The 24,519-nt window shown below is 57.2% G+C and overlaps 1 protein-coding gene and 1 non-coding gene across 3 annotated transcripts in view; one reads left to right on the forward strand and one right to left on the reverse strand.

Moving 5' to 3' along the window:
- Positions 1 to 24,519, forward strand: part of SORCS2 (sortilin related VPS10 domain containing receptor 2) — a 489,434-nt gene that overhangs the window by 224,454 nt on the left and 240,461 nt on the right. The window lies entirely within an intron of this gene.
- Positions 23,947 to 24,018, reverse strand: TRNAC-GCA (transfer RNA cysteine (anticodon GCA)). Its single transcript has one exon. It is a non-coding gene; the product is annotated as a tRNA-Cys (tRNA).

The raw sequence follows: 24,519 nt of genomic DNA on the forward strand, positions 1-24,519 counted from the left end.
GCTTTGGCCATTTCCATATGTAGGATTGTAGGAGACCCCCCCCCCCATTCCCCATCCTGCCCACAGGGTGTGGAGGATCTACCTGTACCAGGAGCAGTGCTGAACCCACCCAGGTGTGGCCACGGCATGGAGGGGGATACTGCATGGGGGCCCATGCCAAGGTGCGATCGGGCGGTTTAAGAACCCACAGGTCACAGAGTTAGTGGCAGTCGGGGCCAGGATTCCAGCCAAGCGGCCGCCCTCTGAGTCCCAGGCCCTGTGGCTCTGGCTCCCTGGGAACCCTCTGCCCTCATCCTGTCTCTCCACACCCAGGGATCTTTGGATCCCGTGACAGCCGGGGGAGGAGGGCAGGGGTTAGGGTTACTCTGGTTCTGTCACTGAGGATACCGGGCTGAGTGCTCCCAGGCACGGGTCCAGTCCTCCCCGTCCAGCTCATTCTCTCCTCCCTCCACCTGGAGCGGGGTGGCTGGCGGGGCACTAGGGGTCCATGCAAGCTGCTAGAGCACAGGAGGGCCTTGCTAGGCAGGCGTGGGCTCTGCTGGGAGCCTGGGCAGGCCGGGGGTGCACAGGCCGGGCTTCTGGGGCACAGCCAGGGGACCCCTCCACAGAGAGGGAGCAAGACAGCTTCCTCTAGGGGCTGAAGGGTGCTGGCTGCCATCCCCACACCCTCCCAAGCAGCCCTGATGCCCCAGGGGATTTCCTTTCATTCTGGAAGAGAGGCTGAGAGTCCGTGACACAGCTGCCATGCCAGGACAGAGGTGCCTCCTTTTCTGGGAGAGGCTGTCTGGCAGACAGCCCTGATTGACAGGGTCTGCTGTCCCAAGGCCCCCAGCTCACAGGACCTGCCTCATGGTGGCCTGTCCTCCCCTTACTGGTCACTCAGGACATGCAGGGCCATGTGCTCGCTGCTCACCCCTGGGATACGATCACTGCTTCTCCAGGACGACCTTGCGGGGCAGCATGGTGTCCACTCTCATCCATTTCACAGATGAGAAAACTGAGGCTCAGAGAGGTCGAACCCTTTTCCTTAGGTTCAGCTAGCGTGTGCTCAGCCATCGTCTTGGATCCTGTCACTTCTATTTGTTTGCTAATCCTGTCCTAGGGAAAAAGGTTCTATTTTCCGTGGAGGGACGGACACACAGTTGACATAAGTAAATGAATCCTCGTATCGGGAACTGTGGAAGTCAGAGCCAGCCCCTGGGGTCCTTCAGGGCTCAGGACAGGGAGTGTGGCTTCTGCCACCCGTCTGGAGGACCCTGCTGCCGTCAGAGATGGATGCTAACATTGAAACACTGCAGTTATGAAGCATTCGTGGCTGTGGGAAAGCACATCACCGACCCTTACACACCGGCGGACACGAGGCAGCTGTTAACGTCCTGCATGCGTGTTGCAGGTTCTTTGAGAGCCGTGGAGCATTGCAGACACAGCGAGGCCACCCCCACCCCCGGCCCATGGGAAACCCCGCTCTCACTCTGACCTGCTCCAGCCTCATCTGTGTTTCCGTGGTTTCACCACATCCATCTGTGTCCATGAACAAAGGCAGCCCTTGGGTCGTGTGCCTTAAATCTGCACGCGTGGTCCCAACCTGGACCTCTCCGCCGGCGGCTTGTTCTTCACTCAGCGCTGTGTTTATGAAATGGATCCCTGTTGATAGGTGGGATTCTGTTGTGCGGATAACCCGCCGTTGATCTGTTTCCCTTTGGAGGGATGCTGTGTTTTCTTCCTCCCATTTTTTTGGTTTTGTTTTGGATATTTTGGCCAGTCCAACACAGCCAACAGCCTTGTGTGGGTCTCCCAGCACACCTGCATGAGCCAGCTAGGATATCAGGCGCGGTCCTCTGTAGGCGGACTGCTGTTCAGAGCACAGCACATCTCCTGAGTCACTGGCGTGGCCACGGTTGCCCCAGAGCCCTGTGCCAGTCAAACCTGGAGTGCGTGTGTTCAAAAGATTTTTTTTTCCCTCCCTCCCGCACACTTCCTCCTTCCTTCGCCTCTCCCCTGCACCTGCAGCGTGGGATCCATACACACCGACCAGGATGGACACCCTCGCTTTGCCACCCACTGTGGGACCACGTGGTGCTGTGGTTCTGCCTCCTGGCTGTGAGGTGGGGCGATAAGTCCCTTGGGGAGGTTGCTGGGACCCAGAGTCACCCTAGACGGGCGGCGCGCTGGACAGGGTTTTCAGTAAACGTTGGACGGCATCTTCTGCTCGCTGCTCGATTCATTGCTGTATTCTTCCACACCGTGAGCCCTCAGAGCTCACGCGGGTGGGCTGGCTCCCCGCCAGGCCCCCTGGAGCCTCCCACCAGGCTCCTCTCCTTCCCCAGCTGAGCCCCGAGGTCAGGTTCTCAGGTGGGTTCTGTGTTTGTCTCCACAGTCTTTGGCCTGGAAAATCGCTCCAGTTTTCCAGGAATCTGACTGCCTCCTCCCCTGGAGTTTCAGCAGCCAGAAATTCCACCACACCCAGGGGTCCCCAGGGAGGGCCCCCTTCGGCCCCAGAGGGTCGTTTGTGAGGGAGGCACCTGGGCCAGCCGGAGGGTTGGGCCTGGGAAACATCTGGAAATTCTTGATCCTTGAAATTATTTAAACAAATACCATTTGCTTTCTGCGTTGCCCTTTAAACCACCCGAAGGATGGGGGCCCCCCAGGACGCATGGGCAACTGGGTCTTCCTGCTCCGGGGGGGAGGGTCCCACAGGGGTGTGGGCAGGGCCTGCAGAGCCGCCAGATGGACCGGGCTCTGGTGCTCAGCCTGTGGAGTGGCCGTGACCTCAGCTCTCCCTGCCCTGTTTCCTCATTTGTGTCTAGGCGAGTTCATGGAGGGTCTTCTCTGACTCGTGAGATCTACCTGGTGAAGCTGGGCTTCCCAGTGTCTCATTGGTGGGTGCCGCCCACCCCCCACCAGCCAGCGGAGGGGAGGAGTTAGGGAAACCAGAGGAGTCACAGCTGAAACGGGGGAGCAGTCCCCCACCCCTGGCCCTTCCCCGGGACCCTGTGGTTCCCAGGGGCCATTAAATTTCGTGAGCAGGCTTCAGGTGAGAGCATCTCCTCTTCGCGACTGCTCAGAAGCAGCCTGGTCAACCTGCGCGCCAAGCCTCCCACACCATGTGAGGGGCCCCCAGCCCCCCAGCAACTGTTCCCCAATCGGGAGGCCCTGTTCCCATCTGTGTAGCGCTCGCCACAGCTGCAGGGTCCTTTGCTTAATGATCCAATCTGTGCCTGCTTCTCCCAACACATGCGCCCCAACCTTCCAGGGCCCTCCTTCTGGTGTCTGGCGCTGGGGCAGGCCCAGCACCTGGGAGGTGTCCATGAGCCACAGAGGGAGGGAGGGAGGGAGGGAGTGAATGAGTGAGTGAGTGAATAAATGATTGAGTGAGTGAATGAGTGAGTGGGTGAATAAATGAGTGAGTGAATGAATGAACAGCTGAGTGGGTGAATGAAGGTGGTGACCTGAACCTAGGCCTAGACCTGAACAGGAGAAGTGGCCTGGCCTGGCGGCTGGCAGGCCCCACCACAGAGCCGCCTAGAGCCCTGAGGCTGAGCCTTGGCCCGCCCTGGGCCCCAGTCTCCCCTCCAGGCGTGGGGGAGGGACCGGACTCCTGGTCCCAACCGCTCCCAAATGTGTGCGGGGCACCCCTGTGCAGGACGCAGCATGGGGCTTAGGAAGGCCCAGTCCCCAGCCCCGGATCCCCCTGCTGAAAGTGCAGGCCGGGGAGGGGACCCAGCCCCCTGCACACCCACCACCCTGCAAGGACTGGAGGCCATGGGCATCCCGAGCAGGACAATGGGGACGGCTGAGTGGTGCACACGGCTGCTCTGAGCTGGCTGGGTCGGGACGAGCCTGGACAGCCTGGAGGGGAGCTTGGGCTTGGTCTCCAGGGCGGCGGGAGCCACAGAACAGCTGCAGGGCTGCAGGGTGGACTGAGACAGGGAGCCCAGAGACGCAGCTGGCGGCACTGCCCATGCTGAGGCCATAGAGGTGGGGCGGCCGCCGAGGTGTCGATGGTCTGAGCTTTGTCCATGGGGGAGGACCTGCACACAGCCTGGAGGCCCTGCTGGTGGGATAGGTGTTTCAGAGGGGTGTGCGTGTGACAGCCAGAGGGACAGACAGATGGAGAGAGAGATAGAGGTTGCCGGCAGCCGCCCCCGCCCAGAGGCCTGGCTCTCTGAGAAGCTCTGTGCTCTGAGGTCTGCCGACAAACAGGTGAGGAGCCAGTGGGTCCCCTGCCCGCGGGCCCAGCGGCCCAGCGGGGAAGAGGCCATGAAGCCCACCAGCTCGTCTCAGTTCACTCTCCATCTCTCTGCTCTCCACCATCCTCCTTCCCTCCTTGTGTGGGCTCAGGAGGACCCTAATCCCTCTGAGCTGCTGTTTCTTCAGATGCAGGTGGGTGGCGGGGAGAAAGGAGAGTCGGATAGGTCGAGGGCCTGGGAAAGCGGCCAGCCAGCCCTCTAGGTCTGCCTGGCGCTGGCCCCCGCTGACTTCTCCCCTTCATCCTCGTCCTTCATCCTTTCACGATACAGATGCTGTTATCCCCATTTTACAGGTGAGGAAACTGAGGCCCAGGAAGCAGGTGGCTTTCCCCAAGGCCGGCAGGTGGCCATTAAGCGGCAGAGCTGGAATTCAGTCTGCCTCCCGATGTGGGTTGCCGGCCTCTGTCCTCCCACTTTCTGCTCTGAACAGGCAGGTGGGTTTCAGTCAAGGTCCCTTGTCAGGCTGGGCCTCACTCTTCTCATCTGTAGCTGGGGATGAGGAGCTCCTTGCAGGCATAGGTAGGAAGCCTGGAGCCCAGCCATCGCAGACCCTGGCCAGAGGGTCAGCCCACAGCGCCCTCCCCACCCCCAACACACAGGCAGCCCCCTCCAAACTTCCAGAGTCAGTTTGCCAAACAGGCTCTCCTGGGGCCAGAGTCAGCCAGGACCAGCTAGTTCTGACCTTCTGTGTAGCTAAACCGGTTCCTCCTACATATTAGTTATCCTGAGTCCTAGGAACTGGGACACAAAGGGTGTTTTTCCAGGAGGCCCAAGGCTTCTTGAGGGACAGCAGAAGAAGAGGCTCTGTTTCTGGGTGGGCCCTGAGGGACAGGGGCCCCTCCTCCACCTCTGCCCTGAAGCTGCTCTGGGCCTTCAGGGGGATTTTCTCATGTCCACTGGACACACAGGTGGCCTCAGTGGCAGACAGGCCACTGGGTCAGGCTTCCCTTCTGCTCACACCCCTCCCTCCCTCGGGCTGGCATGTGCCACCTTGCTATACTCCCCCAGGAACCAGCAGGATTGATGGGCAGGTAGCTGACTTTAGTGGGTCACAAGGTGACCCATTCTCCCCTTCAAGGCTGAGAACAGTCCACCCTAGGAAGTGGGCTTTGGAGTGGAGCTTTAGAGGGGAACGGTCACAGGTCCTAGTGACACCTGAATGGGGCAGCACGGATGGTGTGGGGCCACTGGGGTCTCTCCTTCCTTTTTTTGGAGAGGAGAGACTCACCCAGGCAGCAGTGGGGAGGCCCTGGCACCAGGGCTGTGTGACCTTCTGTAGGTGACTCAACCTCTTGAGCCTCCCATGTCTTCCTTCACCTTGGAGGAGCCAGGTGGAAGGAGCCACCTCTCTGCATCCTGCCCCCACCCCGACCCCCACAGCAACCCCCCACAGGGACCGTGATGCCAGGTTAGAGCCCAGGCTTCCCAGGGCAATCCTGGCCCCCCTGGTTTGTGAGCTCAATGAAGGAATGAATGACATATTGCTTTCCGATCAGGAAACCAGAGGCACCAAGGAGCTGGTCTGTTTTACGTTCAGGGCAGGTTATGAATCTTCCTTTCTGTACATTTTTCTGCTGTTTCCCACCCATAAGCTTGTGGTATGTGGAGGTGGGAGGGACCTCCTCTACAGGACAGAAACCTCGGTAGGAGAGAGGCAGCCTGGAGCAGGGGATGGCAGGAAAGAGGCAGCCTCCGGAGCAAGGAATGGTGGGAGAGAGGGAACCTGGAGCAGGGGATGGCGGGACAGAGGCAGCCTGGAGCAGGGGATGGAGAAGCCCTGCGCACCTGGGGGATTTGGTTTTTGGGACCGCTAGCTCCGTCTCACCTGGTACACACACATGGGAAAGCAGGAAGGGGCTTCTTGGCACAGACGCTTGGATCGTTGCTGCTGTGAAAGCCTTCCCATGCACCTGGGTCTCAGGAGGTGGAGAAAGCTGACACCCAGCTGGTGGACTTGGGGTCCCTGGCTGCAAGGCCATGCTCACACCCCGTAACGCCCCGCCCTGCTGTTCCCTGCTTGCTGACCCTGGCAGGCCCCTCCTGCTCTGGCTCCGTCTTGCCCCCGACAAAGAGAAGGGGTGCCTGCTGCTGAGTTGTGGGGGAGCGGTGAATAAGAGAGAGTCAGCATGAAGGCCTGAGCCCAGCGCCCAGCATTTCAGCCCCACGTGGAGGCCGTCTTCCTGTCCCCCCCTCTCTGTGCCATCCCCATTCTTTCCGGGGGCTGGCACACTGTAGGTGATTCACAAACGTAGCATCTAGTAGGGCCACAGACAGACTCCCCCCTGCCCGGTCCTTCCTGGAGGGCGTTTTCTCCTTCTAAGCACCTCGTTTGTTCTGCCTGATTTCTGATCTCTCATCTCAGCGCTGCTGGGCCCCAGAGCTGGGCGACTTTATTCCAGAAAGGACGGGAGGCAGACTCGGAGGCCCAGCTGGGATGGGGAGGGGATCCCAGCACCCTGGCCCCAGGCGGCTTTCAGGCAGGAGCCAGCTGAGTGCTCCCACGGATGTCATCCCAAGTGACAGACATGGGCCCGGGGCTGGGGTGGGGCGGGCGACTCAGCAGGGCCTGCACCAAACGCACTTTCCTTGTGTGTCTCCGCTTGACTAGCTCAGCTTTCTTGGCCTTGGGGAAAGGCCAGGAAGGGAGACCAGAGGTCCTTGAACTTCATTTCTGAGCAAATGTGCTCAGGCCTTGCACACACTAGGCCTCTGCAGAGGGGCCTGACCTCCAGGGCTGGGGATCTTACCTGCAGGCTTGGCGGGGTGGGTCTCAGCAGAGGGGATACACTGAAACAAGCCTGCCTTGACCTGGGTGGGTGGCATCCTACTCCTTTCGGGCACAGTGCGAGGCACAGTATTTCTCAGAAAAATCTGAGGGCGGGAAGAGCATTCCAGGGACAGAGAGTAGCCTGTGGGAACAGAACAGCCCTGCCTGTGTGAAGGCAAGGGTCCCACGAAGGCCTTGCGGGGGGCAAGACGTGTGGGGCTGCGGGCAGGGCAGGCAGGGAAGTTTGAGGTCGGAGGGTGGGGGCTATGGACATCAGGCGGGGACAAGGCACTGTGGGTACTGAAAGTAAAGTCGCTCAGTCGTGTTCGACTCTTTGTGACCCCATGGACTGTAGCCCACCAGGCTCCTCCATCCATGGGATTTTCCAGGCAAGAGTACTGGAGTGGGGTGCCATTTCCTTCTCCAGGAGATCTTCCCAACCCAGAGACTGAACCGGGTCTCCCACATTGCGGGCAGACGCTTTACCATCTGAGCCCCCGGGGGGGCCGTGTGGGTACTGGGGAGACACTGAGTGCTGTTGCGCGAGGGAGGCTGCGTGTCGAGTGAGTCTTACACGTTTCCGCAGTAGTTTCCCAGCTTCATTCGATCGGCGAGACTGATGTCTCATCATTCAGGCGTCATTTATTCATCCATCAGGTGTGACTTAAGCCTCCTTCCTCCAGGGCCTGGCCTGGGTGATGCTGGGAACTCAGGCGCTCAGACACAGTCCTGGCCCAAGAGGAGCCCACCATGGGGGCGGCAGGAGCCCCAGAGCTCAGGGCGGGGCCAGGGGGAGCCCCGACATCAGGGCAATGGGCCCTGCCTGGCAGGCTTCTTGGCAGAGGTGAAAGGTGAAAGGTGAAAGTCGCTCTGTCACCTCTGCCTCTTTGCGACCCCAGGGGCTCCCCCATGGGGGACCCCATGTGCATATACAGTCCACGGGCTTCTCCAGGCCGGAACACTGCAGTGGGTAGCTGTTCCCTTCTCCAGGGGATCTTCCCAACCCAGGGATCGAACCCAGGTTTCCCGCATTGTGGGCAGATTCTTTCCCAGCTCAGCCACCAGGGAAGCCCAAGGACACTGGAGTAGGTAGCCTATCCCTTCTCCAGCGGACCTTCCCAACCCAGGGATCAAACCGGGGTCTTCTGCATTGCGGGTGGATTCTTTACCAGCTGAGCTGCTAGGGAAGCCCTTGGTGGAGGTGATGCTTATGCAAAACGCTAAAGAGTGAGCAGGAGAGCCTCTGCTCCAATCCATCCAACATCTATCCATTCATCCGGCAAACACCTGTGGGCCTGCTGTGTGTCAGGCAGCTCGCAGGGCGTGGGAATCAAGGAGGACTCATGCTCATCACCCCCGTCTTACAGGGGGAGGCCGAGGCCCAGAGGGGCTCCCCTGCGTGTGGGGGAGGGCAGGAGGAAGGCCGGCGGCTCCGTCCTCCGCTCTCTGCCTCTGCGCTGTGCTTCGCAGCTGTCCTTCCCCCAAAGGCCTCCCTGGCCCCTTCCTCCCACCTGGGTGACACACGCACACACCTTCCACAGGGCTCCAGGGCTCCAGCGAAGGTTGGCACTCACCACTCTGGATGGCGCTTATCTTAGGAGCCCACCTACCCCACCACATTGTGGGGGGGGCAGTAATCTCAGACCCCAGATGGAGTGAGGCACCCCTCAAGGCGTCCCAGGGCTCTTACAGCACCGAAGTGTGCCCTGGGCCCACGGGCACGAAGTAGGGGCCTCCAGCCTGTGGCCAGTGCAGCTGTGAGACCTCCAGGCAGGCATCTGAGGTCCAGACAGGCTGGGTCCCAGCCCCAGCCTTCTGAGCTATTCCATGAAGGAAAAACAGCCTGAAGTGGCAGCTTTAATCCCGAACTCCCCTAAGGGCCCGACTTCTATTCCATTGCATGCAATGTCAAGAGCACTTTTCCCTTTTGGCTTTCACAAGCCCCGTGCTGCCCTTGTGTCCAGAGTCCGCCCTTCACAGCCATCTGGGTGGCTCAGCGGAGCGGCACGGTGAATTTCCGTGTCGGGTGGGAACAACCGCAGGCTTGTCGGAATTACACGCAGAGAGCTGTGTAATTGAGATTGGGCAAGACTCGTTTCTTGGGAGCAGGAATCTGGTGGGAAAGTTAAAACGAGATGACTTGGCTGGATGTTCAGATCTGGGAGTAAGAGACGCATCCCCCACCCTGCTTCCCGCATCCCGCCCCAGCTGATGGCGCGTGTTGACTGTGACCCCAACCCCACTGCAAACTCGCCTTGCCCACCCCGACCCCCGACTCCCAAGGCCTAGTATACACGTATGTGTGCATTGAGTATACACGGGCTGAGTGACTTCTTTGCACGTTTCATGCTGCCACGCTTGAGCAAAGACACCGAATTTCAGGCAAGGACTTTCTTCCTCTTCCCTGCCCCCGCCAGCCTCCTTTTCTCCCTTCTGGTCACCTCCCACCTGGGAGCGTCCAGGAATGCCCACCCTGGAGGCAGCGCTAAAGCGTGCTGGAAGGTTCTGAGACCCACTTCCCCCCGCACCCCACCAGAAATGTCAAAAGAAATTGGAGAGAAAGTAATGTCAGGCCTGAGGACGTAGAGATTCAATCCGTGGTGTAATTCTTTCTGCAAATTAAATTATTCATCATTCCCTGGTCCTTAATAAAATAATTACTCCCGTTGCTTTATTTCCTGCCTATAAAGGGACTGACTTTGCGTCTGAATGTGGAAGAAGCTATTAAAGCTAGTAAAGCAGCCCAGCCCTGTACTAGGCCTACCTAGGACTCTGCCACCTGCCTGCACCCCGACTTTCTGCCAGGATTCCGCCTCACCCACCGCCCCTCAGTGGCTGGGGTTCCCCTTGGCCTCTCTCTGGGCCTCCAGCCTGGCCTGTCCTCAGCATGGTGGCTGCAGATTCTATGTGATCACCAGGAAAAAGGTGGAACCTCCAATCCAGAGATGGACTCTCATTCCAGAGCTAGGATTTTATGGATGTGATTAAAAAAAGACATGCTCAAAATAGACGTTTTGAAAGGTGAGATAAAATGTGAAATCGACCTTTACTGTTCTCACGCGTGCGGGGCTCATTCTGGGAGGCCTGCGGGGAGAAGAGCCTGCCCAGTGATCAGAGGTCTTGACTGGGGCTCCTCTTCCACCGCCCGCCTCCCTCCTCCAGGGCTGGAGCCAAAAGCTGGGCAGGGCATTCTGGGTGCAGCGCCTCCGACCCCTGCCTAACGTTCACAGCCCTGCTAGGCCCAGTGTGGTCAGAGCCTGCCCCAGACCTGCCCCTGGGGGTGACGGGGACAAACGGAAGCTCGGTCCCCACCCACCCGTCCCCATCCTCCGCCCGCTTCCCCAGACCCCGGTCCCCACTCTCCTACTCTCTCTCCGAGTGTGATTGCTCTCGGGACCTCCTGTAAACGGAACTGTGTCTGTCTTTGTGTGACTGCCTTATTTCGCTGAGCATGATCCTCAAGGTTCATCCCGGTTGGAACCTGTGACAGGATTTCCTTCCTCTTTAAAGACTGAACAGCAGTTCGCTGTGAGCAGAGATCTTATTTTGCTCATCCGTTCTTCCATCCATGGGCGCTTGGGTTTCTTCCGCGTTTCAGTTGTGAACAAAGCAGCTATGAGGCCGCAGATTCCTCGTTAAGGCCTTGCTTTCAGCTCTTTGGGGGTATTGTCCAGAGGCAGAAGTGCTGACTCAGATGGTAACTCTGCCTCTGATTGTTTTGAGGACCTGCCCTGTTGTTATTGCTGTTGTTCAGCCCCTCAGTCGTGTCTAACTCTTCGTAACTGTCGTGGACTGCAGCACGCCAGGCTCCTCGTCCTTCACCATCTCCCAGAGCCTGCTCAAAACCCATGTCCATTGAGTCGGTGATGCCATCCAACCATCTCCTCCTCTGTCGTCTCCTTCTCCTCCCGCCTTCAATCTTTCCCAGCATCAGGGTCTTTTCTAAGAACTCAGTGCTTCGCATCAGGAGGCCAAAGTATTGGAGCTTCAGCTTCAGCATCAGTCCTTCCAATGACTGTTCGGGACTGATCTCCTTCAGGATGGACTGGTGGGATCTCCTGCTACCATTCTGTTTTCCTTAGTTTTGTATTCCACCATTTATTTTCATTTTATATTTTATATTCCCACAAACAGTGCACAAGTGTTCCAGTTTCTCCACATCTTTGCCAACACATCGATTTATGTGTGTGTGTGTGAGTGTGTGTGTGTGTTTTAAATAGCCATCCAAATGACTCTGGAGATCAGTCCTGAGTATTCATTGGAAGGACTGATGTTGAAACTGAAAGTCTAATATTTTGGCCACCTGATGGGAAGAGCTGACTCATTTGAAAAGACCCTGATGCTGGGAAAGATTGAGGGCAGGAGGAGAACGGGACAATGGAGAATGAGGTGGTTGGATGGCATCACCAACTCAATGGACATGAGTTTGGGTAAACTCTGGGAGTTGGTGAAGGACAGGGAGGCCTGGCGTGCTGCGATTCATGGGGTCGCAAAGAGTCAGACACGACTGAGTGACTGAACTGAACTGAATGATTCTGGAGAAGGGAATGGCAACCCACTCCAGTATGCCTGTCTGGAGAATCCCAAGGACAGGGGAGCCTGGCAGGCTATAGTCCGTAGGGTCGCAAGGAGTTGCACACACCTTGATGTGACTTAGCACTCACGCATGCTAATGACCCTGGCGTGGTATCACACTGTGGTTTTGATCCTCGTTTCCCTGGGGACTAGTGATGTTGAGCGTCTTTTCACGTGCCTATCGACCATTTGTTTATCTTTTGAGGGGAAATGTCTGTTCAGTCCTTTGTCCACTTTTAAGGGGATGGTTTGTTTTCCTGTTGTTATAGAAGCACATTTGATGGTTTGCAAAGGCTCTCTACATCCTCATCTGATCCTCACATAGATGGGCAAGAGATTCTGGTTCCTGTTTCACAGGTGAGGGCATGAGCACCTTGCTTGGGGCCACACACCTTGGTCAGCAGCAGGGGCTTGGAGCCCAGGGCCCCTTCCTCTGGCACTGGGCCTGGACTCCTGTCTCTGCTGAGTGAGAGCTAAAGGGGCCGTTAGCCTGTGTCCTGCCCAGGAGGGAGTACTCAGCCCCAGTGTACCCTCCCTCCTGGGCAGGACACAGGTGGTACAGGTTTACCGGATCATTGTAGATGCTGGGATCACCACCACCATCAAACATGTCCTCAAAACATGTAGGCCCAGCTAGAAACCTCCTAGATGGTGGCCCTCAGCCCTGAGGTTTTTGGAGTCCACCCCCATGCCTGGTCCTCCTGAATTAGACCTTTGAACGCTGGTTTTTGGAGAGGGGAGGGAAGGCGTGAGAGGGGACCCTGCGGTGTGAGCTCTGTGGTTGGAGCTGAATCGTAACTCTGCCCTTTGCTGACACAGACCTCAGTTGCCTCATCTGTGAAGTGGGGGCTCACGTGTAGAGTGCATGCCGTAACGTGCAAAGCCGCTTGTAAAAAAAGAGAGAGGGAGACGCAGTAGGTGGATGTGAAGACAGCTGCTTTCTTGGCTGACACCTGGGGACCCTCGAGACACAGCCTGCTGTAGCGCAGAGAGGGGGCTTTGTGGTGAGAAGCTGTGTGCCGGTTAGCTCTCGTGGTGTAACAAACTGCTCCGAACTTTAGGGACTTTGCAAGCAACCCTTTCTGTAGCTGACCTTGGAGGTTAGCACCCTGGGCCGAGCTGACTGAGGCATCTGCACCCAGGCGCTGGTCAGCTAGGCGGCTCTGCCCCCGGGGACCTGGGGAGACCGGGCTGCCTGCCTCTCAGCTTCCGAATGCAGGTGGAGGCACTGCCCACCCTTAGGGAGGCGCCGTGACGCCAGCTGCCACGTGCAAGTGTTCTCACAACCTGGTCACGAACCGGGCACCTGCATGCCTCAGCTGAATGGGTCATGTCTTCCTAAAGCATCTGTTTCTGTAAAGTGGGGTTGTTGACACCCATCTAGCCAGAGAGATCTGCGGATCACGTCACCAACGGCTGTGAAAGAGCCCAGTGCTGGACTTGCACGTAGTAGGTGGTCGGTCCTGTTCACAGATCCTCCTCACCCAGGCCCTGGGCCAACGGCTAGAGGCCAGGACGGGGCAGGGAGAGTCCATCCTCCCGAGAGAGGCATCGGGGAAGTGAGTGTGGGAGAAGCTACTCGGAGAGGCATCCAGACAGGCGTCTGAGCCAGGCAGTGAGAACATTCCGGGACAGGGCCCTGCTGGTTCCTCTCCTGGAAGAGGGCGTTGGGAAGAGAGGCTTGGAGTTTTCACGTTGGGCCTTTGTGGCAAGAGTGTGGAGATGGATTTGCTGGGAAGGGCCCCATGGAGATGGTGACACGCGGGTCAGCTGGGTTTCCAGGAGGAAAGGGGTGATACCCAGACAGCAGCCTGTGTGTTCTCGGCGGGCGAGTGCTCTGGGGCGGCGGTGGGGACGCTTCTCTCAGGGTGTCTCCCTCCAACAAGTACCCATCGGAGTATGGCTTCTTGCCAGATAAGCCCAGCCCGCCTCTCCCAGGCCTCGGTGGTGTGAGCTGGGTTCGCATCACTTGGACTCCCCCTGTCCAAAGGCCGCCGGATGCAGCTTGCGTCTGACAGTCACAGGGCCCAAAACTCCGAGGAATAAAACCGAACCTTCCAGAGAAGCTCAGTGCGAGTGTCAGGGAGAGGACAGATGGGTGACACTCGGAGAGTCTGTGATCCAGTTTCTCCTCTGCTGGCCCCGGGGCTCCGGGTGGAAACCGTGAAATCACGGCAAGGGAAGGGGCTGGTCCCCACATCCCGTAAAAACTGCTAATGTTGGAGCTGGCAAAGCAATTTGCTGTTTAACTTCGGGAAGAAAAAAAAATTAGACCAGTGATTTGTGCTTATTGAATCTGGAAATAGTGGGCAGGAAGATTGGGAGGATTTGGGGAGACGGTGGTTCCGCTCCTTCGTGGCTCAGAAGCACAGCCCGGTGCATACAAATGGCCCTGATTAATTGTTCGGCAGGAGGCCACACCACCTGCATACTGATGCGCTTCAGACTGACGTGATGTGGTTTCCCGGTGGACGCACGGGGAGCCCAGAGACAGCAGCAGACACCGGGGTGTGGGGCAGCCGTGATTTCAAGCCGGCCCCCCCGAGCCCCGCTGTGCCTCTAGGCTGAGGGATGCAGAACGAGAGAAAGCAAGGTGATCTTTCTCTATTTGGCTTCTGGGACCACTTGTGAACCACAGTATTAATTAATTTGATCATTGCCCTCGAGACACGTGCATTGAGCTTCTCCTCTGGCCAGAAGAGAGCTAAGAGCCGGAGGTGTCACAGTGAACGGGACACAGCTCTGCAATCCAGACGCTTCCAGTCTAGAGAAGTGAGATGGACCCAGACCACTCCACTACCCTGTGGGGTCACGGTGTCAGGATCCAACCCACAGAACCTGCCAGAACCCTCGTGGGTGAGCCACTGACTAGCTGAGGGAGTCAGAGAAGCTTCCGTGGGACTGGGATGGGTGGGGTGTTTTGTGATGGGCATTGAGGGATGGATAGAAGTTCGCCGGAGGGCAGGAAGCAGGTGCTACGGGAGAAGACACAGCCTGAGCTCAGGGCGCCCGAGGAACTGCGGCGTGTTCAGGAAAGCAGCAGCAGCCTGCGGGTGAGGAGTAGGTTGAATGGGGCGGAGGGAGGAAGGAGGAGGGCAACCAGCCTGACGGGAGAGCCTGACTGCTGGGCGCTGCGGGCGGAGGCCGAGTCCTGATGGCAGGGGGGCCTCGGAGGTGGGCCATGACCAGATTTGCCATCTGGGAAGACACGTGTTGCAATCAAGAATGGGTTGTTCTAGGGTGTTTGATTCCATTCAGTGGAGGTAGGAGAACTGGGAGGACCCACACCCCTGGGGACCCACAGAAACAGTGCTGCGACCATTTTCATGGAAATCAATGAAGAATGAAAACCAGGACCATACGTACATTACATACATTAAGTCGCTCAGTCGTGTCCGACTCTTTGTGACCCCATGTACTGCAGCCCACCAGGCTCCTCTGTCCATCGGATTCTCCAGGCAAGAATACTGGAGTGGGTTGCCATTTCCTTCTCCAGGGGATCTTCCCGACCCAGGAATCGAACCCAGGTCTCCCACATTGCAGGCAGACACAGGCAGATGCTTTAACCTCTGAGCCACCAGGAAGCCCAAATTCTCCCCAGTACCCAGACTTTCTGGAATTCCAGCAGCTGTAGAACCTGGTGCCGAGGGGAGGAGCCCAAATGTGTGCCTGGCGGGCAGCTGTGCCCGGCTCTGGTCATGGCCTACCGCGCCCTGAGGCCCCCAGCACCGCCCCCCTCACTGCATGCTGAGGGGCACGGAGCCCTCGGGGGCTTTGCCCCAGGTCCTGGAAGTCCCAGCCGAGTTACCTGACCTCTCCATAAGTGGAGGACCAAAAGCGCCCACACAAGACTACTGTGTGTCCCAGCTTTCCCGTGTCCCAGCTTTCCCGCGGCCCAGGAGGCCTGCGTCAGGAATGTCCTCCTACGTTTAGCCCTGAAGAATCCTCTGGGCATCAATATTTAATCTTCATGGTTTCAATTCTCCTTTGCACTGCTAATACTCTCTTTCATTTTAATTTAGTGGAACGGTACAAATAGTGCAGGTTTCTTTACAATGTAACATGCGCGGTGTCTTGGCTTCCTTCCACAGGCAGCGGGACTTGGGCTCAAGTGCAGGGAGGCAGCGGAGTCCATGGGGGAGGAGCTGGGCTGCGTGGCGTGTCCTTGTTTCTGCTGATTTTGATGTTTATAGCGACACGTCTCCCATCCCCAGGGGGCTGTGCTTACAGATCCATTCACCATTTTTTTTCAAGTTTGTTTTTTTTTCTCCTTTATAAAAATACAGAGTCTTTATAAAGTCTCCTTTATAAACAATACCGAGAAAATGTAGGACATGTTGACAAGAAAAGACTCACCTTTAATCCCACTTGCCAAAGATGACAGGCTTTGCTCCTTGTAGCGGTATGCATCTTAAATAGGGCTAATGTTTAATCTCTGTAGACAAACACAGAAAACAAACCAAGCAGACAGACAATTCCTAGCATCTCCTGTTCTGAAGATGAGTGGTCCCAGGGTCACCGCACAATTGTCCTGAGAAGGGGGGGCTTCTCTGTTGTTCCCATTTTGCAGATGAGGAGACCGAGATTCAGAGAGGCCTGGGCAGAGCCGGGGCTGGAAGTCAGACTGGCAGAATTAAAACCAGATGGCTCCAAATCTCACTGGTGGGAGACCCTCCGCTCTGCGCATGGGAAACCTTCCTCCAAGTGTTTTCCCCACACGGGGATGCAAAGCCAAAAACCGTCCCAGGGCGTTACCTGCTCTAACCCACAACCCCAAACCCAGAGGCGTCTTCCTGGCCTTGCACGGCCTGCTGTGGCCTGTGGGGTGGGCAGGGAGGCCTTGGGCTCTATTCCCTGCCGTCATTCAGGGGCCCAGGCTCCTTCCGTCTCGTGGCTCCTCTGCCCTCCTTGGGGTCTTCAGGGAGGCATGAGGTGGGGGTTTAAAGGGCCAGTCCAGAGTGGGACCCAGGCCGTTGACCAGGACTCCGTCTTGCGGCCTTGCCTCACGCAAGGTGGTCTGGGAGATGATGTCTGGGGGTTTGTCAGGGTTGGGGAGGTGGTGGGCAGCTCGGTGAGCCATTTAGGGAAATTGCATCTTCCCTGTTACACCCTCCCACCCTCTGACACCACCCGTTTCCCAAAGCGGAGTCAGGGCTATGAGATCCCTCTGGCTGCTCGTGGACAATGGGCTTTAGGGAGAGTCTGGCTGAGAGCTGGTGAGGCCTGAGCTGGGGAAGCAGGGAGGTTGGGGGCAGGGAGACTCATGACCCATTTAAGAGGCAGAACTAGGGGGCAGCTGATGCCTTAGATGGGAGGTGACGGGGAGGGAGACTCCTGGAGCGGGGCCCTGGCTGGGCTGTGGGTCCTGCAAGACAGAGGCCCTGAGGAGGGCCCAGAACCCTGGCCAGATGCCGTCACCTGGATTCTGTTCGAAGTGTGGCCGCCTGGGCACGGTCCACGGGGGGCCCGGGGGTGACACCTGGCTGCATCTCCCTCTGGAGTCGTGTGGGGCTTGTGGGTGCCCAAGGCTCCTTGGAGGGATGTCGAGATCTCACGGCTTAGTGTCACCCGGCAGCTGGCCACCCCACCCAGCCAGCCTGGCTCTGGCCCAGGTGCTGGCGGCTGCAGCTGTCCTGGTGCAGCAGGTCACACGGGCCCCTGGGCATCCGGACAGCAGTCTGGGTGATCCGTGGGGCCCACGTGCTGCTGCTAGAAGCTGCCGAGCGTGGCCGAGTGACAGGTCACCCCACACTGCCACAGTTGTCTGCATGGACCCTTGCTGGGGATGGCAGCAGCAGACGAATTTTCCAAGAAAACTCGGATGCGCCATTCTTCTTTCTCGGCCCCGTGAGATGAGGAGACCACGGGCCCAGGGCCTTCCCCAGCACAGGGATCCTTCTTCCTGCACTCAGCGGTCTGTCCTCCTGGTGGGCTCTGGCCACTCCAGCCCAGGGACCCCTGTCATTGGAGATGCCCACAGGGTTTCCCCTTGTGGCTCAGCTGGTAAAGAATCTGCCTGCAATGCAGGAGACCCTGGCTCAATTCTTGGGTCGGGAAGATCCGCTAGAGAAGGGATAGGCTACCCACTCCACTATTCTTGGGCTTCCCTGGTGGCTTAGCTGGGAAAGAATCTGCCTGCAATGCGGGAGACCTGGGTTCGATCCCTGGGTTGGGAAGATCCCCTGGAGAAGGGAAAGGCTACCCACTCCAGTGTTCTGGCCTGGAGAATTCCAGGGACTGTATAGTCCGTGTTGTCACAGAGTCAGACACGACTGAGCGACTTTCACTTTCACAGGGTTGGTTGGGGCCGGCACCTGTCTAAGGCTCTGCCCTCCTGGCTTCGGAAGGGAGGTCCCTGTCCCTCACGCCACCCCCACGCCCAGCTCCCACGCTTGCGTTCAGCTCCACTGTCTCCTGCAAGGCATGGGGCTCCGCCACCCTCTTGTGAACCTACTCCGGCTCCGTGTCTCCACAGTCACTGCTCATGAGGCTTCTGTGTGAATAGCCCCGGTCCCAGGAGGACACCCCAGCCTGCTTCTCGCTACAGAGAGGTGTCTCTTAACGTAGCCCCAGGTTGCACCCTTGCTTACAGTAGCTAACTCCTGCGCCACAGCTGGCTGGCTCCCTGCCCCATGGTGCCCAGACCTTTTGTGCAGGCTGCTGTTAAACACTCTTCATCTTCCTCAACCGCATCCCAGTCATTTCAGCATCCCTGGGACCAGCCTGGGCCTGGAATGGAGCCAGGGCTCCAGAACGATTTGAAGAGCCTGCTCTGCAAAAAGAAGAGGTAGAAGCTTAAGAGGATGGAGTCACCCTCTGCTCACATGAGAGCCGGAGGGGCCTCAGGGTCCTGGGTGTGAGAGGAGGGCAGTACTTGGGAAGGTTTGTGGGGCGGATGGGTGCCTGAGTGAATGCGCTGATACAGAGCAGGAGCAGGGCCTGACTGTTCTCCACACCCAGTCTGATCTTCTTAGTCGAAGTGCTCCGCCTAGTCTCAGTTGTTTGGACTCCAATCATCTGTACCTTGATCGAGTCTCACTGTCAGCATTGTGGGGGGACTCGATTAGGCAAAGCAGGGCTCTTCCTGGGCATTGAGGAGTTTGAGTCTTGGTATCATTCCTTTCCCAGTATGCTGCTGTGTCCTCAGCTGCTCAGTCATGTCTGACTCTTTGTGACCCCATGGACTATAACCCACCAGGCCCCTCTGTCCATGTGATTCCCCAGGCAAGAATACTGGAGTGGCTTGCCATTTCCTCCTCCGGGGATCTTTCTGACCCAGGGATCGAACCTGCATCTCTTGCGTCCCCTGAAATGGCAGGCAGATTCTTTACCACCAACGCCACCTGGAAAGCCCTCCCTGCCCACTAAAAGCACCAAATCAGGTGTCCAGCAGACGTGCATCCAAATCCCCACTGTACCATCTTGTGGCTGTGTGACCTTGAGCAAGTTGTTTAATCTCTCTGAACTACCATGTGTGTTCATCTGGGAAATAAACTGCAGTATCTTGAAGAATTGTTGTGAGGTCAGATGTGAGGAAAAACAAAGAGGCGTTCAGCACAGAGCTTGCAATGGACGTGAGACAGCAATGACGTCGATGGTGGTGATGATGGTGATCGTGGTGATGGTGGTGGTGATGGTGATGGTGATGGTGGTGATGATGGTCGTGTTGATGATGGTGGTGATGGTGGTGATGTGGTGAGGATGGTGAGGATGGTGGTGATGTGGTGAGGATGGTGGTGGTGGTGATGGTGGTGATGATGGTGGTGATGGTGATGATGGTGGTGAGGATGGTGATGTGGTGAGGATGGTGAGGATGGTAGTGATGTGGTGAGGATGGTGGTGGTGGTGATGATGGTGGTGATGATGGTCGTGTTGATGATGGTGGTGGTGACGGTCATGTTGATGATGGTGGTGGTGATGGTGGTGATGTGGTGAGGATGGTGGTGGTGGTGAGGATGATGATGATGATAATGAAAATCATAGCAAGGGGCTGAAAAGAAGATGACAGAGACAGGGGTCCTGTGATTAATCTGATGGATAAGAATTGTTTCTTCAAGAGCTTCAGCACTCTGAGAAGTCACAGTTGGCTTGGCACAGACCCTGATGGTGAGTGGTGTGGTTTATTTCTCTCCCCTCAGCTCTCTGGATGATTCCTGGGAGAGAAGGTGATGGATCAGAGCCTGCAGAAAGAATCTTGATCATCCAGAGAGATTCTGCTCTCAAACACCTGTCTAGTCTGTCGCGTTCTTCTAGCCACCAAGGGCTGCCAAGTCTCTAGCAGATTGGGCCCCAGTCTCTGAGGGTGCTTTAAAAATTACAAGCCTGGGCCCCACCCCCAGAGATTCTGAGTAAATTGGACTGCAGTAGGGCCCTTGTGTCTGCTTTAAAAGCTCCCCCAGTGATTTCAATCTGCAGCCAAGACTGAGAACCCTGCAAGGAATTTCATTTTTTCACACTGCAGACCTGTTTAAAAACAATCTCCCACCTGACATCTGGTGGGGAGGTGAGATTAGTGTCACAGCCAGAGTTTGTCATCAGAGAGAGGGAGGCAACTATTGCCAGACAGTGGTCCTCACATTCAGTCATGTTGAAAAGAAAAGAGAGGAGGTCAGAGGTCACAAAGGAGGGAGACAGATGAACTGAAATCACAGGACTAGCGGTTCCTATCTTCCTCAGGCAGGTCTGTGGCCAAGGGAAAACGTTTCCTTCTCTTCCTTGGGCCTTATCATCTCTTTTCCCCAAATGAATTAATGGGACTCAGATTGGGTTAGGGAGTTACTCAGGGTCTTACAGCAACTTACCATATCTATGCATCCACCTACCTACCCACACACCCACCCATCTATCATCCATCCAGCCAGCCATCCACTCACTCTCCCACCATCCATCCTTCCATCCATCCATCCATCCATCCACCCATCCATCTATCCATCCATTCACCCATCTGTCCATGCAGCTACCCATCCATTCACATCCATCCATCCACCCATCCATCTACCCATCCATCCATCACCCATCCATTCACTCTCCCGCCATCCATCCACCCATCCATCTATCCATCCATCCATCCATCCACCTATCCATCTATCCCTCCATTCACCCATCTGGCCATCCATCCATCCATCCATCCATCCACCCACCCATCCATCTACCCATCCATCATCACCCATCCATTCACTCTCCCACCATCCATCCACCCATCCATCTATCCATCCATCCACCCATTTGTCCATGTATCTACCCACCCATTCACTCTCCCATCCATCCATCCTTCCATCCATCCATCCATCCATCCACCTATCCATCTATCCATCCATTCACCCATCTGGCCATCCATCTACCCATCCATCCATCCTTCCATCCATCCATCCACCCACCCATCCATCACCTATCCATTCACCCACCCATCTTCCCACTTTCTCGTCCATCCACTTTCCCACCTCAGTCTTGTTAGAGAGGAAGAAAATGAAGCAGAGTTCTAGGATGAGCAGGGGGCACCCCGGGCTGAAGCCCCTATGGGCATCCCATCCACCAGCACATGTGCTCTTTCCTGGCCCCTGGACCAGGCAGTGCTGGGATTTTAAAGGAGACTGAGGCAGGAAGCAACCCTCAAGGGGTCTGTGGCTGTGTCTGGGGAGGAGCAGACACCGCCGACAGACGCAAGGTTGTGATCAGGGTTGTCTGAGAGGCAGAGGAGAAGGTACCCAGGCAGGGTGCCAGGTCAGAGAATGAGGCTGGGAGAGGCCCCCTTCAGATGAGCAGCTCAGGGCTGTGTGACTCAGGACACCCGCTTCAACCTCCCTGAGCCTCCCCTTCCTCATGCACACGGAGGTGCTGCCTCATACTTCACTGGGTCCATCGTGAGGGTCTCTCCCTGGGGCACCTGGAGAGGGTGGGATTATTTTAGTTGCTGATAGCTTTTAAAGTTATTCTGCCTGTGCTGATCTCAAAGGTCACTGTAGGTAGCTGGCATCTGAGTTACTTCTCTTGAAGATTTTCAGGAGGGGGATCTGGGTGGGAGGAACAACCTGGGCAGGAAAGAGAAGGCAGGAGTGTCTGGGGCCATCCTGAGTCCAGAGGGTGGTGGGCCTGCTGGGGGCCTGCTGGACAGGTGCATTGACATGCTGTGGGCACCTTGGCTGCCGGAAGCTAAGTCGGTCTGCCTGGGGCTGAGGGAGCCGCAGGCTGCTTTGGAAGGAGGAGCTGTTGCAATGGTCTTGGAGAGATGCCTGGGGACACACAGGCTGGACCCTGAGCCAGGAGGAGAGAACTGAGAACTGTTGGGGCTGAGCATTTGAACAAAGCGCCCTGGCCCCATGGAGCTCACAAGTCCATGCAGAAAGGCCTAGTCGCTCAGTCGTGTCAGACTCTTTGCAACCCCGTGGACTGTTTGCTGCCAACTCCTCTGTCCAGGGGATTCTCCAGGCAAGAATACCAGAGTGGGTTGCCATGTCCCTCTCCACCCATGCAGAAGGCAGGCCACAAAAGGAAGAAACACTGATGCTTTACCCCGATGGCCTTGCTGCTTCATCCCGAGACCACAGTGGTTCTCGGTGCCGGGTGAACGTTTTGTGCGTGAAGATCGGTGACGTCAGAGTGATGAGTGGAGGAGGGGGGCGACCATGTGGAGGGAATGGGAGCTGGCATTTCAGATGGGTGGTCAGGGAGGCCCCACACCCAGGAGGAACCATATGAGGGCGGTGGCCAGCCCTGGAGGGGCCAAAGGAGAGAGAGTTCCAGGCCAAGGAACAGCTGAGGCCAAGGCTGGAGGCCTGGGTCGTGTTTCTGCAGCTCTAGGTCAGGCCCCGCAGGTCAGGGGAGCTCGGGAGGGGCTGCCTCTCCCCAGTGTCCCAGAGAGCATCCTTTCCACTGCCCCAACCCTTCGGACTCACAGAACCCACTTCAGATGCCAGAGAGCCGTTCCATGCCTTCTCCCTTCATGAGGACAGAGCCTCTGTGCTCCCCCATGTGAGCGTCTTTTCAATTAAAGCTGATGCTGCCAGGCCTCCAGCTATGAATTCATAAGAAAGGCCTGCAGACCCGAGCCTGCCACCCTGCCCCTGTGTCTTCTAAATGGCACTTGTTGGTGATGGGGCAGGTCTGGGTATCCCAGCCACGCCACCATCACCTTCCTTCTAGGGAAAGGGCAGCGGTGCTCCCAGGAGGGCTCACTGGGCTCCCTGACCCTCCGTCACACAGCAAGCGGACCGGGCACCCAGGGGAGGTCTGAACCACTCTCGTCCCCTTGACGCGTGGTGTTCCTAGGAGGAGGCTGTTCTGTGCATGGATCAGGCGGGTCCTGAGTACTGCTGGCCCAGAGTGAGGCTCCTTCCTCCGGGTCTGGAAGCAGGCCTTGCTTTGCAGAATGATCCCCAGTGGGCAGCCTTTATACAGGCTCTGCTGATACGGACTTGCAGGTCAAGGTCCAAGGTGTCTTGCCCCACCTGCCCGCCTGCCCCATGCTTCTAGAACATAAACCTTAAGGAGTAGGAAGCCGGGCTCTGGAGGAAGGCCTGGGCATCCGAGTCCGCTTGGCAGTTCACAGTGCCTGGACTCTGACATCTGAGGCTCCATTCCTTTGTCTGTAGAGCAATATGAGTGTCCCCACCCTGGGTCGCTGGGATACTGGTGTCAACTAAAAAAAGATGTACAACTTGAGAGTTGTGTAAGTAAGTTAGTTAGTTGCGCAGTTGCGCCCGACTCTTTGCAACCCCATGGACTGCAGCCCACCAGGCTGCTCTGTCCATGAGATTGTCCAGGCAAGGATACTGGGTTGCCATTTCCTTCTCCAAGGGTGAGTTAAGTTTTATTTGGGGGCAAAATGAGAATGACAGTCCAGGAGGCAGCATCTCAGATAGCTCTAAGAGACTGCTCCAAAAGTCAATATATAAGGTTTTAGTGAGGGGAGAGTTCAATACCCTGAGGCACTCATTTTACGAAAGGCTTTTTGTTAGTCGTGAGGGTCTGATGTCCCCATGAAGGGACTGAGTGCTTCTCTAGATATGAGGAGATGCAAGGATGGAGATCATAAACTCTGTTCCTAAAAACATCCAAGTATCTAAAGACCTGTCCCACCAGACTCCCTGGAGCACAGAGGGCCTCACTCCACCCTGAACTCCCTCAGGGGTGTTGAAGGTCAATATGGCAGCATGGGGTTCAGTCTCCGCAGAGGCAGGTAGCAGAGGCCTTTGTTGTTCAGTCACTGGCAGTGCTCTTGAAGCGAAGTGAAGTGAAGTCACTCCGTCATGTCCGACTCTTTGCGACCCTGTGGACTGTAGCCTAACAGGCTCCTCAATCCACGGAATTCCAGGCAAGAATACTAGAGTGGGTTGCCGTTTCCTTCTCCAGGGGCTCTTCCCGACCCAGGGATCGAACCTGGGTCTCCTGCATTGCAGGCAGACGCTTTACCGTCTGAGCCACCAGGGAAGCCCTGGCGATGCTCTTGGTGAGCGCCAATTTGAGGTTGACACCAGCAGGTAGCCCGGGGCACCCAGGGAAGCCCTGGCTGCCAGCTCTGTTCCTGGGGCCTCCTGGGCCGGGTGTGCAGATGGACTGCTGGTTGGGGAAGGTTCAGTGGGCAGCTGGGAATTCACTGGGTAGGGAAGGGCCAGGGAGCAGGAACCGGGCTAGGTGGACGCCCCACCTCAGTGGAATAAGGGGACATGGAGCCTCCAGAGAGCCCACAGCTGGCACAGGGTCCGGCTATAGGGAGATGCAGGTGGCAAGGACGGAGCCCAGGTCTTGAAGGACCTAGCGTGTCGGTGTCAAACCCGGATGCTCGGTCACCGTCCTCTAGGAGAGCCTATGAAGAGGCAGAGGGATGGACAGAGCCCTCTGCCCACCCTTCACCCCCAATCCTGTTGCTTTCCCGGATCCATGCTTCTCAGAGGAGCTGGGAGCAGAAACTCATAAGCCAGGAGCAAGAGC

Source organism: Ovis aries, chromosome 6, assembly GCF_016772045.2.
Source record: "Ovis aries strain OAR_USU_Benz2616 breed Rambouillet chromosome 6, ARS-UI_Ramb_v3.0, whole genome shotgun sequence".
NCBI lineage: Eukaryota > Metazoa > Chordata > Mammalia > Artiodactyla > Bovidae > Ovis > Ovis aries.